Below are 17,259 nucleotides of genomic sequence, written 5' to 3'. Positions count from 1 at the left end.
TTTGTTGTAAGTGTTCCTTGCTGTCATGTCAGCTTGCTCATTTCCTTGACTCATATAGCCTGGTACCCAGCAGAATAATACTTCTTCCATTGAAATTTTAATATGTCAAGTGTGTCCTGAATGTTTTGGATCAGTTTGTTGGGTGCATATGCTAAATGATCTGTAGAGACTTAAGGAATCAGAGTAGACTGGAAAATTATTTTGTGGATTGCACCTCATCTACTCCAGTATCATCAGGAACTTTGCATCATGCTGTAAATTCATCGAAGCTGAATCCTAACTCCACTGTCAAGAGAAACTACTGATTTCACGATCCTCCTTGGGCTCATATAACTTAAATCTTTGTGCTCAATTTAAAATTCATAAATGAGCTTGTGCTTAATTTTAAAACCTGGGGTAAAAGCTTTATTGTGAAATGTAAAATTTAGAAATAGCCTAAGCCTCTTTGGTACTCACGGAGAATAATTACTTCGATCATGTGTTTCATTCAGGTCCACGCTAAATTAGTAACATTCTACTTCATTTCTCAACTGACTTTCCTCCAACTCCTATTAGTTCAGATCTGACCCCTACCGTGTTGAATTACAAGCAACTTATGGATTTTCTCTGTGCTCTAACAGGTTTATGCATTTATTGCCTTTTAAGGAAACCATCCACGCTGATCATTTGAAAATCTCTGCTTGTAACTTGGCTAGTGGTAAGAAATGTGATGGCAGCAATTCCTCATTTCCACTGCCTTCCTTCATATTCCTGGCCAGAGCTGCGTTGCCTCTGGGCACCCAGGCAGAAACACACTGCAGGTCAATGCGAACACAAGGCAAAAGTATTTGTAGGGCTTTGCTGATGTTAAAACATACAAATTTTGCATCTTATTTGGTCAAGAATCAGTTTCCAGTACCACCCAATGATACTAGTTTGGAAGTGGGCAAGACCAGAGTATGTAATTTCATCCATAGGTGGTTTGGAATTCTTGATACAAAACATAGGTTCAAATTCTGTAATTTCTGAGAACGCAATCTAGTTCTCTCCCTAGTAAGTAATGGGGAATAGACAAGGATGACACTTCTGGGTGTACTGGAATTCCACCTTTATGCAGTTTAGGAAGAAATATGATTTACACTTACGAGAATCTTGGTTGTTGGTTTCTTATATAACTATTTATACGTAATTGTGAAAAAACTGCAATCAGATCTTTACGCAGAGACTATAAGAAATACTGAGTAACTGATGAACTTTAGCACCAATCATGTGTTTAATTTTGTTGAACTGTAATTTGTAAGCTTTGGTCACACAAATGGTTTTCTTCTTGAACTTTCGTAACACATTTATTTTACTACACAAAACTGCAACACTACCAGACAACATTTTTAAATTGTAGGCTACCTTGTGCCTCTCAGAAGCACCATCCTTTACTATAAAATCAATGTCTCCTTTTAGTACTTATGTTAGTCACAGATTGTGGAAAAGTAGAGCAAATTTGTTTTCTCTGGTACTTTCAAGTTAGTCTTATTAGTTATCATATTTAGTGAGTTCAGAATTCAGTCTGAACGGTTACTGGCAAATTCTAGTTTATATACAATTTATGGATAGTTGAAAACATATTTCATTTCTGATACCGAAGTAGGAATTATTTCGCCTTACCTGCATTTGCATTAAATTGAAAGTGCTGAACACAAATCTCAAGAGCTTTATGTAAACAAACGAATGAATGAATGAAACCAAACTAATGCTGCCCCCCCCCCCCCCACACACACACACACCAATATGTTCCCACAACATTTGTTTCATATTCACATTTGAACTCTCTCACCAAGACTGTCACTTTAAAGCCTCACCCAGTTCTCAAAGGTTACACTTATTACGTCCTAAACAAATAAAATACATGAAATGTGTTAACTGTGAAGGTTAACTAATATTACCTATACTCTGACATTTCCAATTTAGGGATATCACTATACAAGTGGAAATGAACAAGATTTACCATTCTCTCTCTTCCCCCCTCTCCCCCCCCCCCCCCACTATTTAATGTGCAACCCAACCAAGTCTTGCACTTATGATAAGCTTCCATTTTCTCATTAAAAATTTCCTATCTTAACAGACTACTACTTACCATCATAAGTAAGCACCTGCTGAAATTCTCTGTTAAGATATTTTATTTTGACTTCCTTTCAGGTTCATCCACAATCATCACAAACTATTTATGAATGTGACATTTACTAACGGAATCCCAGGTAAGAAACTTCCTGGCAGATTAAAACTGTGTGCCGGGCCAAGACTCGAACTCGGGACCTTTGCCTTTCGCGGGCAAGTGCTCTACCAACTGAGCTACCCAAGCACGACTCACGCCCCATCCTCACAGCTTTACTTCTGCCAGTATCTTGTCTCCTACCTACCAAACTTTACAGAAGCTCTAGTTCTGCAAGGTTCGCAGGAGAGCTGCCTAGCATTTGAAGCCTTTTGTCTAACCCAGCCAGTAAATCACAGAGAAAGGAGAATATAGCATTCTCAGCTGATAAACGACTTCTAAAACCGAACCGTACATTTGATAGCAAATCATGGTCAATAACTTTAGCAAAACACTGATGGCATAGAAATAGGTCTAAAATGTCTCCATTATCCCTTTTTATAAAGCTGCTTTACTACTGAGTAATCGTTCAGGAAACTGACTATTCCTAAAGGAAAAATTACAAATATAGCTAAATACAGGGCTAACATGAGCAGCACAGCACTTTAATATTCTGCTAGGCACTCCCATCATATCCATGAGAGTCCTTAGTCTTCAGTAATTTAATTATTGACTCAATCTCCCCCTTGTCTGTATCACAGAGGAGTATTTCAGACATCAGTCTTAGAAAGGCATTTGCCAAGAGAGTTACATGGTTCCCTGCAGAGACTAAATTTGTATTTAATTCACCAGCAATTCTCAGGAAATGATTGTTAAATACTGTACATATATCTGATTTATCAGTAACAGAAATATTTTACTAGGAACTGACTTTATATCGTCTACCTTGTGCTGCTGACCAGACACTTCCTTCATAACTGACCATATGGTTTTAATTTGAACCAGCTATTCTGTTTGTGTACCACATACCCTTGCCTTCCTAATAACATTGTTAAGCACCTTACAGTACTGTTTGTAATGGGAAACTATAGCTTGATCATGACAACTTCTTACATTTGATATAGTTCCTGCTTTGTTCTACACAATATCCTTATCCCACCAGTCAGCTACTCAGGCTACCTTTTACTGCTAGTACCCCATTTAGAATGTTCTAGTGGAAAGCAACTCTCAAACAGCATGACAACTGTATTGTGGAAAGCATTATATTTGTCATCTATGTTATTGCCACAAAATGGTTCAAATGGCTCTGAGCACTATGGGACTCAACTGCTGTGGTCATAAGTCCCCTAGAACTTAGAACTACTTAAACCTAACTAACCTAAGGACAGCACACAACACCCAGCCATCACAAGGCAGAGAAAATCCCTGACCCCGCCGGGAATCGAACCCGGGCATGGGAAGCGAGAATGCTACCGCACGACCACGAGATGCGTTATTGCCACAATAAACATCCAACCACTCCTGTTCCTTGATGAGGATTAAAAAACTCTCCACTGACATTGGATTATATTAACTACATAGTTTGCAATCGTATGACATTTGTTTGACTACAAAAGCCTTTTAGTGTTAAAATCTGTGCACCATTGTCTGAAAGGTCATTCACCCGTTTACTAACAGAATGCCCATCTAGTAACGAAGAATGAATAAAAATATTGTCTATGGCTGTACTACTGTTACCCTGCACCCTAGTTGGAAAAAAACACAATCTGCATCAGATCATATGAGTTTAGGAGACATACCAACATCCTTTTTCTTGTACCATCATGTAGAAAATTTATATTGGAGTCACCACATGTAACCAATTTCTGGTACTTCCTATAAAGTGAATCAAGAACCCTCTCTAGCTTAAGCAGAAATGCCCTGAAGTCAGAGTTAGGTGACCTATAAACAAAATTAGATATTTAGTTTCCCTAAATTCAACTGCCCCTGCACAACATTCAAATATCTGTTCAGTGCAGTGCCATGATATGTCTATGGACTCAAATGGGATACTGTTTTTTCTCTCTCTCTCTCTCTCTCTCTCTCTCTCTCTTTTATGTACATAGCCACTCCCCCACCCCCCAAGGAACTCAACAGCCAGCTAATCCGTGTCCTGGTAAAGGGAGACTCTGAATTGTCAAATAATTTAAGTGGTGCTACAATATACCAAAAATTTCAGAGGAACATTTATAAGCAGTTCACTAACTTTATCTCTAATACCTCTTATATTTTGATGAAATACGCTAATTCTTTCTCTACTTAGAAAGACGACATTTTCTGAAGGTGATCCCTTAGAGGGACTTCCTTTAAGCACGTATACCTATCAGCTGACTTCAATCTAAAAAGGGTGCTATTAACTACTACAGGAATTTTTCCATGAGTGATTCCACCACCACCCACTACACTGTCAACTAAAAGCTTCACCAGCCTCCCCTTCCCATACCTATTGAGGTGCAGGCCATGTCTAGTGAAACCAGATTTACTGATAGACTCAACTGCCACCACTGAAATGTGGCCCCTGGGTCAATCCATACCAAGTGGTCCAGCACTGGTTGCTTACCCATCTCAGAAAATTTTTGTATTTGCTGAGTGAATTCCCCTATGTTAATTACTCACAAGAATGTTTTTTAAAATTTATTGTTTATTATTATGAAATGGCGGCCGTATTTGTTCCAGGCCGCATGCGTTTTTTTTGTATTTGCAAGCATCTACATCTTTTACAACTATTCAGTAGTGGATTGTCCTAAGCCTTTCAGATAAAATTAATTTAGTTCAACACACTCTGGGGTATAAATTAACATCATTATCACTTAGCTAAATGTATTCTTCAATATATTTTGAAAAGTTCTAAGTTATCAGCCACAAATTTAAAAAACTCAATTTTTGAACAGTAGTTTTCCAAAGAAAGATTAATATTTTTTCTGCTATTACACTGTATAGTACAGTTACTTTTTATAGAGTATCAATGGTGAGTAGCTGACAAAAGACACATTATTTTAAAAAATGGATTTTTTTAATTTTCTCATTTTGTGGCCTGCAATATCTTTGTTGGGGGACTAGATAAAAATCTGAAAATTAACGGTTAACAGCCCTTTATATCAAACTTAATTATAAATTTCAAATTTGAGATTCAATTGGAAGTTATGGAAAAAAAATTACAAACAAGTCAATAATATGTTTAACATCTGCAATATCTAGACTTCTGGAATAAAATATCAGTTTCAGTATATAATTTAATCATCTATGATCACTTACTTTTTTAATTGAAAATAAGCCTACAAATTACATTATATTGCTCTCATTATTTGTTTTTAGTACACTCATTAACATTTGAGAAATTTGTCCACTCAGTTTGGGTGTAAGATTATAAGTCCGCCCAGTCACAGTTGTAAATTCCATGAGACACAGGTTCCTTAGTACTACTAAAAATATATTAAAGAATACATTCAGCTAAGTGATAATGATGTTAATTTGTAGCCCAGAGTGTGTTAACTAAATGCATTCCATCTGAAAGGCTTAGGCCAATCCACTACTGAATACTTGTAAAAATGTAGATCCTTGCAAATAAGAAAAAAAAAAAACGCATGCAGCCTGGAACAAATATGGCCACTATTATAAAACAATAAACAAATTTTTTAAAAATATTTTTGTGACTACTAAACTTTGGGGAATTCAACCAGCAAATATAAAATTTTTCTGAGATGGTCAAGCAACCAATTATTTTTTTCTTGGACCACTTAGTATGGATTGACCCCCATGCCCTCCGAGCCCTCTTCAGTCCCACGTTAACTTGCCTAACAGTTGGATTATGAGGCTGACCATGACGTTGAAAGAGTTGCACAAAATGCACATTAGTGCCACCAGTTTGAGTAGCTATCTTTACCAGGTCACTACCTACATCATATTCCCTGTCCCTATCAAGACTATTCCCTGCTTCACATACTATCACTACCTGATCTTGCTCCGTAAAATTCCTACGTAACTCGCTTAACCTGTCACTCACCTGAGCCGACCCTGCACTAGACTTCACAATGCTGGTGACATGGTACGCACTCCCCAACACTTCCAGGAACTGCTGGCCCACACCTCTACTGTGCGAACTATCTAGCAGCAGAACCACCACGTTTCTGTTAGACTTCGCAACAGACCTAGGCCTCCTAGCCACTGAGGACGTCTGCATGTTCCAGACATCTACAGCTTCAAGAGGCTCCTATCCACTCAACTCTGACATTTGGTGAAATTTATTGCATGTACTCAAAGTACAACTGTCTGAACACCTCCTCCTAGTAGCTGCCTTCTTGCCAACTGCCAGTTCCCATTCCCCAGCACCCTTCACCCTCCTCCACCTATCTAGTTCCTCCTCTGCATATTGAAACTGCACCTAAAGAGCATAGATCTTATGCTCCTGCACCTCTATCAACTTATTTGTACTACAGATTCTGCATTCCCAGGAGAGGATCTCGTTAGAATGTCCACTGGCTTCCCCACTGCATTCCACCCAATGAAAATACATTGAACAAATCCCACACTGTAACCCACTACTCGCAAAGCCACAACGTAGCCCATGCACTTTTCACTAACGGTAAAATTTTACAGCTACTGAAGAAAACTAAACTTCTATGTTACCTAAGTTCTGTTACACCAGTTGCACTATTTATACAACTAAAAATAGCGGTGTTGCCAAAAGTATTATTGTGATTTGTGTTCCAGAGTCAATAATTGAAGCAGTAAAGAAAATGGAAAGCTGATGGAATAACTGTTTGCCTATAAGTGGCCTCCAAAAATATTTTGCACAACCCTCTTCTGATAAACACGTCACACTTTTGGAAAATTCTGTTTTTTCTGGGCAGCATAGTAGTGGAAGGATCTAAAAACTTATTCAGAGCGCAAATGTTTTCAAGCAGCAGCAGAACCAAGTAGTTCAAAGCAAGTTAACAAATTATTCAGTCTTGTCTAATGGGTCATTTTTACTTTGCAAAGTGTTTAGTGATACAGCTGTTGTATACAGGTATGCACACATTATTCATAAATTTCATGCTGATAAAGACGTGATAAGTGAAGGGAATAAAGTCAACAGACAATACTGTTGTTGTTTTTGTTGTTGTGGTCTTCAGTCCTGAGACTGGTTTGATGCAGCTCTCCATGCTACTCTATCCTGTGCAAGCTTCTTCATCTCCCAGTATCTACTGCAACCTACATCCTTCTGAATCTGCTTAGTGTATTCGTCTCTTGGTCTCCCTCTACGATTTTTACCCTCCACACTGCCCTCCAATGCTAAATTTGTGATCCCTTGATGCCTCAAAACATGTCCTACCAACCAATCCCTTCTTCTAGTCAAGTTGTGCCACAAACTTCTCTTCTCCCCAATCCTATTCAATACCTCCTCATTGGTTACGTGATCTACCCACCTTATCTTCAGCATTCTTCTGTAGCACCACATTTCGAAAGCTTCTATACTCTTCTTGTCCAAACTAGTTATCGTCCATGTTTCACTTCCATACATGGCTACACTCCATACAAATACTTTCAGAAACAACTTCCTGACACTTAAATCTATACTCGATGTTAACAAATTCCTCTTCTTGAGAAACGCTTTCCTTGCCATTGCCAGTCTACATTTTATATCCTCTCTACTTCGACCATCATCGGTTATTTTACTCCCTAAATAGCAAAACTCCTTTACTACTTTAAGTGTCTCATTTCCTAATCTAATTCCCTCAGCATCACCCGACTTAATTCGACTACATTCCATTATCCTCGTTTTGCTTTTGTTGATGTTCATCTTATATCCTCCTTTCAAGACGCTGTCCATTCCGTTCAACTGCTCTTCCAAGTCCTTTGCTGTCTCTGACAGAATTACAATGTCATCGGCGAACCTCAAAGTTTTTACTTCTTCTCCATGAATTTTAATACCTACTCCGAATTTTTCTTTTGTTTCCTTTACTGCTTGCTCAATATACAGATTGAATAACATCGGGGAGAGGCTACAACCCTGTCTTACTCCTTTCCCAACCACTGCTTCCCTTTCATGCCCCTCGACTCTTATAACTGCCATCTGGTTTCTGTACAAACTGTAAATAGCTTTTCGCTCCCTGTATTTTACCCCTGCCAGCTTCAGAATTTGAAAGAGAGTATTCCAGTTAACATTGTCAAAAGCTTTCTCTAAGTCTACAAATGCTAGAAACGTAGGTTTGCCTTTTCTTAATCTTTCTTCTAAGATAAGTCGTAAGGTCAGTATTGACTCACGTGTTCCAACATTTCTACGGAATCCAAACTGATCTTCCCCGAGGTCGGCTTCTACCAGTTTTTCCATTCGTCTGTAAAGAATTCGCGTTAGTATTTTGCAGCTGTGACTTATTAAACTGATAGTTCGGTAATTTTCACATCTGTCAACACCTGCTTTCTTTGGGATTGGAATTATTATATTCTTCTTGAAGTCTGAGGGTATTTCGCCTGTCTCATACATCGTGCTCACCAGATGGTAGAGTTTTGTCATGACTGGCTCTCCCGAGGCCATCAGTAGTTCAAATGGAATGTTGTCTACTCCCGGGGCCTTGTTTCGACTCAGGTCTTTCAGTGCTCTGTCAAACTCTTCACGCAGTATCTTATCTCCCATTTCGTCCTCATCTACATCCTGTTCCATTTCCATAATATTGTCCTCAAGTACATCGCCCTTGTATAAACCCTCTATATACTCCTTCCACCTTTCTGCCTTCCCTTCTTTGCTTAGAACTGGGTTGCCATCTGAGCTCTTGATATTCATACAAGTGGTTCTCTTCTCTCCAAAGGTCTCTTTAATTTTCCTGTAGGCAGTATCTATCTTACCCCTAGTGAGACAAGCCTCTACATCCTTACATTTGTCCTCTAGCCATCCCTGCTTAGCCATTTTGCACTTCCTGTCGATATCATTTTTGAGACGTCTGTATTCCTTTTTGCCTGCTTCATTTACTGCATTTTTGTATTTTCTTCTTTCATCAATTAAATTCAATATTTCTTCTGTTACCCAAGGATTTCTATTAGCCCTCGTCTTTTTACCTACTTGATCCTCTGCTGCCTTCACTACTTCATCCCTCAGAGCTACCCATTCTTCTTCTACTGTATTTCTTTCCCCCATTCCTGTCAATTGTTCCCTTATGCTCTCCCTGAAACTCTCTACAACCTCTGGTTCTTTCAGTTTATCCAGGTCCCATCTCCTTAAATTCCCACCTTTTTGCAGTTTCTTCAGTTTCAATCTGCAGTTCATAACCAATAGATTGTGGTCAGAATCCACATCTGCCCCAGGAAATGTCTTACAATTTAAAACCTGGTTCCTAAATCTCTGTCTTACCATTATATAATCTATCTGATACCTACTAGTATCTCCAGGATTCTTCCAGGTATACAACCTTCTTTTATGATTCTTGAACCAAGTGTTGGCTACGATTAAGTTATGTTCTGTGCAAAATTCTACAAGGCGGCTTCCTCTTTCATTCCTTCCCCCCAATCCAAATTCACCTACTATGTTTCCTTCTCTCCCTTTTCCTACTGACGAATTCCAGTCACCCATGACTATTAAATTTTCGTCTCCCTTCACTACCTGGATAATTTCTTTTATCTCGTCATACATTTCATCTATTTCTTCATCATCTGCAGAGGTAGTTGGCATATAAACTTGTACTACTGTAGTAGGCATGGGCTTTGTGTCTATCTTGGCCATAATAATGCGTTCACTATGCTGTTTGTAGTAGCTAACCCGCACTCCTATTTTTTTATTCATTATTAAACCTACTCCTGCATTACCCCTATTTGATTTTGTATTTATAACCCTGTAATCACCTGACCAAAAGTCTTGTTCCTCCTGCCACCGAACTTCACTAATTCCCACTATATCTAACTTTAACCTATCCATTTCCCTTTTTAAATTTTCTAACCTACCTGCCCGATTAAGGGATCTGACATTCCACGCTCCGATCCGTAGAACGCCAGTTTTCTTTCTCCTGATAATACTAAAAACACATTTAAAATTGTCCAGAATGATGTCTTTAATGTTTCTCCTGGTGACATTTCTGTGTTATGTGAACCACATATTAATGGTAGTTCTGAAAGACTTAAATTTTCAGATCCTGTGGTTTATGAACAATAACTAAATCTTAAGTTTTTTATTCCTGGTACTTTCTTAAAAAAAAAAAAAAAATCTCAGCAACCTTACTCATGCTTTCTTAAGCAAGTAGTTATGCCTAAGTATATAGTTTTTCAATTATTTTGAAATTTATAGATCATTTTCCAGTGTCACTTGATTAAATGTTTTAAATCATGTATGTACAAAGTTTACATTTTACTAACAATAATTTCACTTTCCTATGCTACATAACTGTAGAAGTCCCACGCGTCTTTACAGAGCGTAGGGGAACGATGCGGGAGAACCGCACCACTTTACTAAGCAAGGTCCTAGTGGAGGTGGTTTGCCATTGCCTTCCTCCGGCAGTGATGGGGATGAATGATGATGATGAAGACAACCCAACACCCAATCATCTCGAGGCAGGAAAAATCCCTGACCCCGCGAGGAATCTAACCCGGTACCCCGTGCTCGGGAAGCGAGAATGCTGCCGCGAGACCACGAGCAACGGACTATAAAATTCAATAAATAACAATATATTTTGTGTTAAAAGTAAAATTTGTATAGCTGGGTAGAAAATGTCCTTCCGTAACACTGCAGCTACTCACTTTCTTGGATGCAGCATTTAATCTAAGAGCTAAAAAAATCTATTATGCCCTAAATTATATACTAAACACATGCAGTTAACCAATTAAAAAAATTGCTAAATGAAACAAACATCAGAGCAGGAATTCATCTCTACACTCAAGTATCAAAAACGCTGTGCTTTTTCTTGTCCTTCCGTAACGCTCAGTAATCATAATAAATATTGAAAATATAGAAACTATTGCTATTTAAATACATAAAAAATTTCATGTTGCTTGTAACAGTTTGCAGAATATATGTTGTGCCCTAGTTTTGCATTTCTAATTGAAGTTTTTTACCCAGATTTCTCAGAAAAATGGCGCGGACTGATCCTGCAATACTTCACTACAAACGCCAGCTGTAAACTAAAGCCCAAAATTTACTAACCCACTTCAACGCACAGAAAAATCTGAAACACACAGAGTGTGAACGTTTCCAAAACTTTATTAAATCGTTATTTCGCCAGAAACAGAACGAAACACCGTTGAAAACTATGAAATTAGTAACAGTATAACAGTGCCCAAATCCCTGTCAGATCTTAGCTTTGTAACCGTTACAGCTGCAACCGCACGCCGCGAAATGTAAACGCATTACGTTCTGCAAAGAGCGTCAGAAAATAAGCACCATATTTATTATTGCGTATTTCCGTATCTCCACTGCGGGAATCGCGTGTGTGGCTGATTCCACGACAAAGGCACAAATACGGACCAATTTTCCAAAGTGAAATAAACAAAGAACATAAAACTATTAAATTTTCCTGTAAAAAATTCACCATAGCAAAAAACACCCTTACAGAGCAATAGCACCTAACATATGCAAAAAAAAAGAAAAAAAGTTAGCAAACAAAAAACATGACAAAAAGTTTACAATTTTACTATCGTGACAATCGAAACTAACATTAGCGGTGTGCCGACGAGTAAAATTCTTTTAGGCTTGCGCAGTCACTAATATTTTACGGCAGGAAACAAATTATAAGGAAACATCCGGCTCAGTCACTTTCAATCGTCGCAAAAATTGATGTTAAGTTCAAGATGGCGAACCGAGGAGAAAACGCAAAACTTTAATGTTTATCACTTTAAACTACATACAAGTGTATGACTGATATTACATTCACACTAAATTTAAGTAGTACAATAAGGCAATACGTACAATTTTCAGAAAGTGCCGCTTCCCCACAAAAAAATGAAAAAAAATTAGGATGCACACCAATACCACCTCACACCACTACCAACTCGACACAACCAACGATTATCATGCAAGTGGTCACTGGTCAGTATATCGACCTATATTCGCTGAACACAGTGATCTGTAGGTTCACAGCATCTGTGATTTTAGCGGAATTTTTGATTCTTCTTCTGATGTTCTCCTATGGTATTTAAGGTCAATAAACACTTTTTTATTTTTTCGTTCTGTGGATCATTGTACTTTTTAATGACAAACTTTTTGAAGGAGAATTTTTTTCTATGTCTCATCAGGGCCGAGGCACTGTTGCGCGAAAAGAAACTGAGTCGAAAGTGCCTAAAAAAAAGTGAAATGACGAAACTATTGAACCCATAATACGTGACAAGAGGGGGTATTAAGAGCAGTTAAATAAAATTATCTACGGGCAATGCCATCCGTGATAAACCTGCAATCAGAAAGCGAATGTTACTACTTAAGGCCAATTCACACCTACAATCATGCGCTGGAACCTCAAAACATTCCACAATGCATTTCAAATAGTGACATTCACACTTGGCGTCAGTGCCTTGGGAAATCAGCTCACATCACGTTACCATCAAGATTTCTCGGGAAGAAAGTTGTGATGGTGACGTTGGTGGTGGTTCCTGAGGGGGAGGAGAGAACTGTCTCTCGTCGTCTGCTAATGTCAAAAGTTAACCTGTTTCCTCCGCGTTCACTCATGATATAGTAGTGGATTTTAGTCTTTGGTATCTTCTTAATCTTTAATTTTATTATTTTGCTTTATTTTCATGACAACTTGCGAATGTTCTATGACGATTTGGATATACACTCCTGGAAATTGAAATAAGAACACCGTGAATTCATTGTCCCAGGAAGGGGAAACTTTATTGACACATTCCTGGGGTCAGATACATCACATGATCACACTGACAGAACCACAGGCACATAGACACAGGCAACAGAGCATGCACAATGTCGGCACTAGTACAGTGTATATCCACCTTTCGCAGCAATGCAGGCTGCTATTCTCCCATGGAGACGATCGTAGAGATGCTGGATGTAGTCCTGTGGAACGGCTTGCCATGCCATTTCCACCTGGCGCCTCAGTTGGACCAGCGTTCGTGCTGGACGTGCAGACCACGTGAGACGACGCTTCATCCAGTCCCAAATATGCTCAATGGGGGACAGATCCGGAGATCTTGCTGGCCAGGGTAGTTGACGTACACCTTCCAGAGCACGTTGGGTGGCACGGGATACATGCGGACGTGCATTGTCCTGTTGGAACAGCAAGTTCCCTTGCCGGTCTAGGAATGGTAGAACGATGGGTTCGATGACGGTTTGGATGTACCGTGCACTATTCAGTGTCCCCTCGACGATCACCAGTGGTGTACGGCCAGTGTAGGAGATCGCTCCCCACACCATGATGCCGGGTGTTGGCCCTGTGTGCCTCGGTCGTATGCAGTCCTGATTGTGGCGCTCACCTGCACGGCGCCAAACACGCATACGACCATCATTGGCACCAAGGCAGAAGCGACTCTCATCGCTGAAGACGACACGTCTCCATTCGTCCCTCCATTCACGCCTGTCGCGACACCACTGGAGGCGGGCTGCACGATGTTGGGGCGTGAGCGGAAGACGGCCTAACGGTGTGCGGGACCGTAGCCCAGCTTCATGGAGACGGTTGCGAATGGTCCTCGCCGATACACCAGGAGCAACAGTGTCCCTAATTTGCTGGGAAGTGGCGGTGCGGTCCCCTACGGCACTGCGTAGGATCCTATGGTCTTGGCATGCATCCATGCGTCGCTGCGGTCCGGTCCCAGGTCGACGGGCACGTGCACCTTCCGCCGACCACTGGCGACAACATCGATGTACTGTGGAGACCTCACGCCCCACGTGTTGAGCAATTCGGCGGTACGTCCACCCGGCCTCCCGCATGCCCACTATACGCCCTCGCTCAAAGTCCGTCAACTGCACATACGGTTCACGTCCACGCTGTCGCGGCATGCTACCAGTGTTAAAGACTGCGATGGAGCTCCGTATGCCACGGCAAACTGGCTGACACTGACGGTGGCGGTGCACAAATGCTGCACAGCTAGCGCCATTCGACGGCCAACACCGCGGTTCCTGGTGTGTCCGCTGTGCCGTGCGTGTGATCATTGCTTGTACAGCCCTATCGCAGTGTCCGGAGCAAGTATGGTGGGTCTGACACACCGGTGTCAATGTGTTCTTTTTTCCATTTCCAGGAGTGTATTTTCCATTTCGTGTTCTTCTAGTAGTGTAAAGGAAAAATGATTTATGTTTCACATTAACAGAACAAAGCTGAGACCTACTCTGTATATCAGTAAGAGCATAAGTTGATGATGCAATTTTCATTAAATAACATTTTCCACGTGAAGAAGTCAGCTCTAATGAAGGAGAAAAATAAAGTCATTCATGGTGTTATTTCCTGCACAAGAAAAAAATGAATAAGATAAACAGACTGTATTTATCCTCTTATAAATATTCTACGAGGTATTTATATGCGTATATTTTCTCTAGCAAATAAATGTCGATGTATGGAAATGTTTTTTCCCTGCTCAGCACATTGCCACATAAAATTGTTCAGGACTGTGCATTATGAACTTTGCTTTTTCCAATAATAAACTTTATCGTTTTAGTTCCTCAATCCCATCACCGTACTCCGACCTTTTGTATCACAAATTGTTTATCATAAACATACTTAGACCATTCGGTACTGCGCTAAGCAAACTGATTAGATGTGGCGTCGAGTGCGAATACACCCTGAAGTGATATGACATTATGTCATGAGAGGAAGTTAGAAAGGCACATTTTGATTGACATTGCTTACCTCGATCGACACAATCAAAGAGCGACTTTCGCGTGTCCAGCTGTCAGGACTTCAATCTGTAAGGAACTTACAAGTTAAAAGAGTGTCCAGAGACACAGAATTCGGCTTAATTCTCAAGGAAACTCAGGGCCAATGAAACTCCGAATAACAAAGTTCAGTGGTAGTATAATCCTGTCACTACTGCATGGAGTTACTCTAAGCCAGTGTACACTATTACTGTATATTGCTTATTCAGCTTTACTAGTAACCTGGTTTTGTTCTCGCGAACCCGAGTCTATCTTCTCAGTAATTCTATGCTCTTGACATTGTCCAATTAATCTAAGTCAGCAACCTGGTGACGACCGACAGAGGGGTAGCATCCCAGACGATTATCGAATTGTTTCTTCGTCTTCAGGGTGGGTTCACTCTTTATACCGCTCAACAAGTTTCCAGATGATTCCCTCTGACGTACATAGTCTTCACTGTGTGAACATTACCATATTTGGGCAGATAACGAGAAGAATAGAACGCCCTTACATGTTCGTTACGGGACCGAATTCACGCACTCGCTGGATGCTGCCTTTCTATGAATAGCTTGTGTTCGGTATGGCGCCAAGCTGATGCTGTTCGGGTAAAAGATATTGCAAACGATTACCCTACCTTTCGAAGGCAGATCTTACGTGAATTTAATGCCATATTTCGTCTCTTAATGTCGGATTTCACGATACCAACCATCCCATTTGTAAAATTTTTAGTCCAATCAAATGAAAGTTCGAAGAGGAACGTTATGGCGTATTTTTTAGTGGTTTATTTTACGTTTTTTGGTGTTCTGAACATGAATCTGGAGTCGTTCAACACAAATTTTCTCTCTAAATATGAGAAATCATCAAAACATCTCTAAAATAATCTTTTTTTAGTGGTTTTCACCTTATAACTTGCAACGCAAGCTATTTACGTGAAAAGTAGTCCAGTAGTAAAATAAAGAGAAGAAAACTACCTACAATTTATGTATGTGATAGTTTTTTGTACGCCATATGGTTTTAACACAAAAGGGAGTTGAAGTATCAGGGAAATCAGTAATTTTTGGAAAATAGCAAAAGACAGCATTAATAGATTTTTAATTCATGTAGGAAAACATTACTATAAATGGTAATAAAAGAGGTGAATTTATGTACAACTTATATATATTTAAGTACTAATACGTGTGCTCTTAGACACATGTTCCACAGTTTCTTCAGGACAGCCTTCCAGTTCTTCTATGCATGAAATAAATAATAAATGACTTAATTCTAAGTACTTGACAGTTTATTGAATACATATGAAAGCAGTACCCATTAAGAAACATATTTTGGACATAAAAATAAATAGTGAGTGAAGAAATAAAGGCGAGAGGGAACTATTTATGCGTAGTTACCTTCAAGTAATCTAGTGAGCTCCAGGTCATCTGCTATTTTCACTCTCCTCATTAGGGACTGCTCAGTGGTCATGTCGGTCCATGATTCACACCAGAATTTGCTGGTCCTTCGTGCTATGAACCTGCCAGTCGTGAGCATTTCGTATTCCTGAGCGCTCATTTTATCTCACAAGCTGTGCATGTCTTGTAGGTGGAGGCGGCATACAAAAAAAGTCAGTAGTGCCTCTCGATCAGTATTCCTGTGTATTTACATTCATTTTACATTTTTACATCTGACCACAATTCACCAAGTTATGACTGGCATCTTTGGTCATTATAAACAGAATTATACAACATTGCATTACTTTTTTTACATCTGACCATACCTCACAAAATTATGACTGGTATCATTCTTCATTTTCGATGGAGCTATGCAAATATTTACAAAATAAGCCAATATTGTGACACTACATTGTATCATTTTTCAGTTCTTGGTGGAATGTATTGTTTATTAATGTGTAATAGTGGGGAATGTGGCACTGGAAAGAGGGATTCAGTGTTCTTAGTTCTCCTTCTTAGAGCAGTGGTAGCCCTCTGTAGCCTCTGGTTGGCTGAATGGCAATGATTTTCTGACCTTAATTCATAAGAGGTCAGCTCTCCCTCACCATAGTCCATATCAGTTCAACGAGCTCAGGTATATTCCACAAATATGCTTGGAGCACATTCATTCATGACATTGTCACACAAATTTTTACACAATGGTCTGTACTCACTATCTGACAAATTTTCGTAGCACAATTTCGACAACGTTTACGATAAATACATAGGCAACACAAGATAATTAATAGACATAAAATATCAGATCGGGAGTATCCTCATGTGAAACATTCGCCCATACACCACCCTTTGAATGTCTTTCTTTGTTGATAACCTGTTTCCTCTTGCAGTTCATTAGTCTTACACCCGGCAATCTTTAAGTCGTCCAAGTAGTGAACTATGTGCTCTAAAGGTAACATTAAGTATATTTCTGAGAT

The 17,259-nt window shown here is 39.6% G+C and overlaps 1 protein-coding gene across 2 annotated transcripts in view; it reads right to left on the bottom strand.

Annotated features, from left to right (window-relative positions):
* Positions 1–12,077, bottom strand: part of LOC126184571 (RNA-binding protein 1-like) — a 39,210-nt gene extending 27,133 nt beyond the window's left edge. For both annotated transcript variants that reach the window (XM_049927000.1, XM_049927001.1), the window contains exon 1: positions 11,973–12,077. The gene's annotated coding sequence lies outside the window, so the exon portion shown is untranslated. The remainder of the gene's footprint in view (positions 1–11,972) is intronic.
* Between the last annotated feature and the right edge of the window lie 5,182 nt (positions 12,078–17,259).

This window comes from Schistocerca cancellata, chromosome 4 (genome assembly GCF_023864275.1).
Source record: "Schistocerca cancellata isolate TAMUIC-IGC-003103 chromosome 4, iqSchCanc2.1, whole genome shotgun sequence".
Lineage (NCBI taxonomy): Eukaryota > Metazoa > Arthropoda > Insecta > Orthoptera > Acrididae > Schistocerca > Schistocerca cancellata.
Note: the sequence above shows the minus strand (reverse complement) of the source record. Positions and strands in the feature narration are given on the sequence as shown.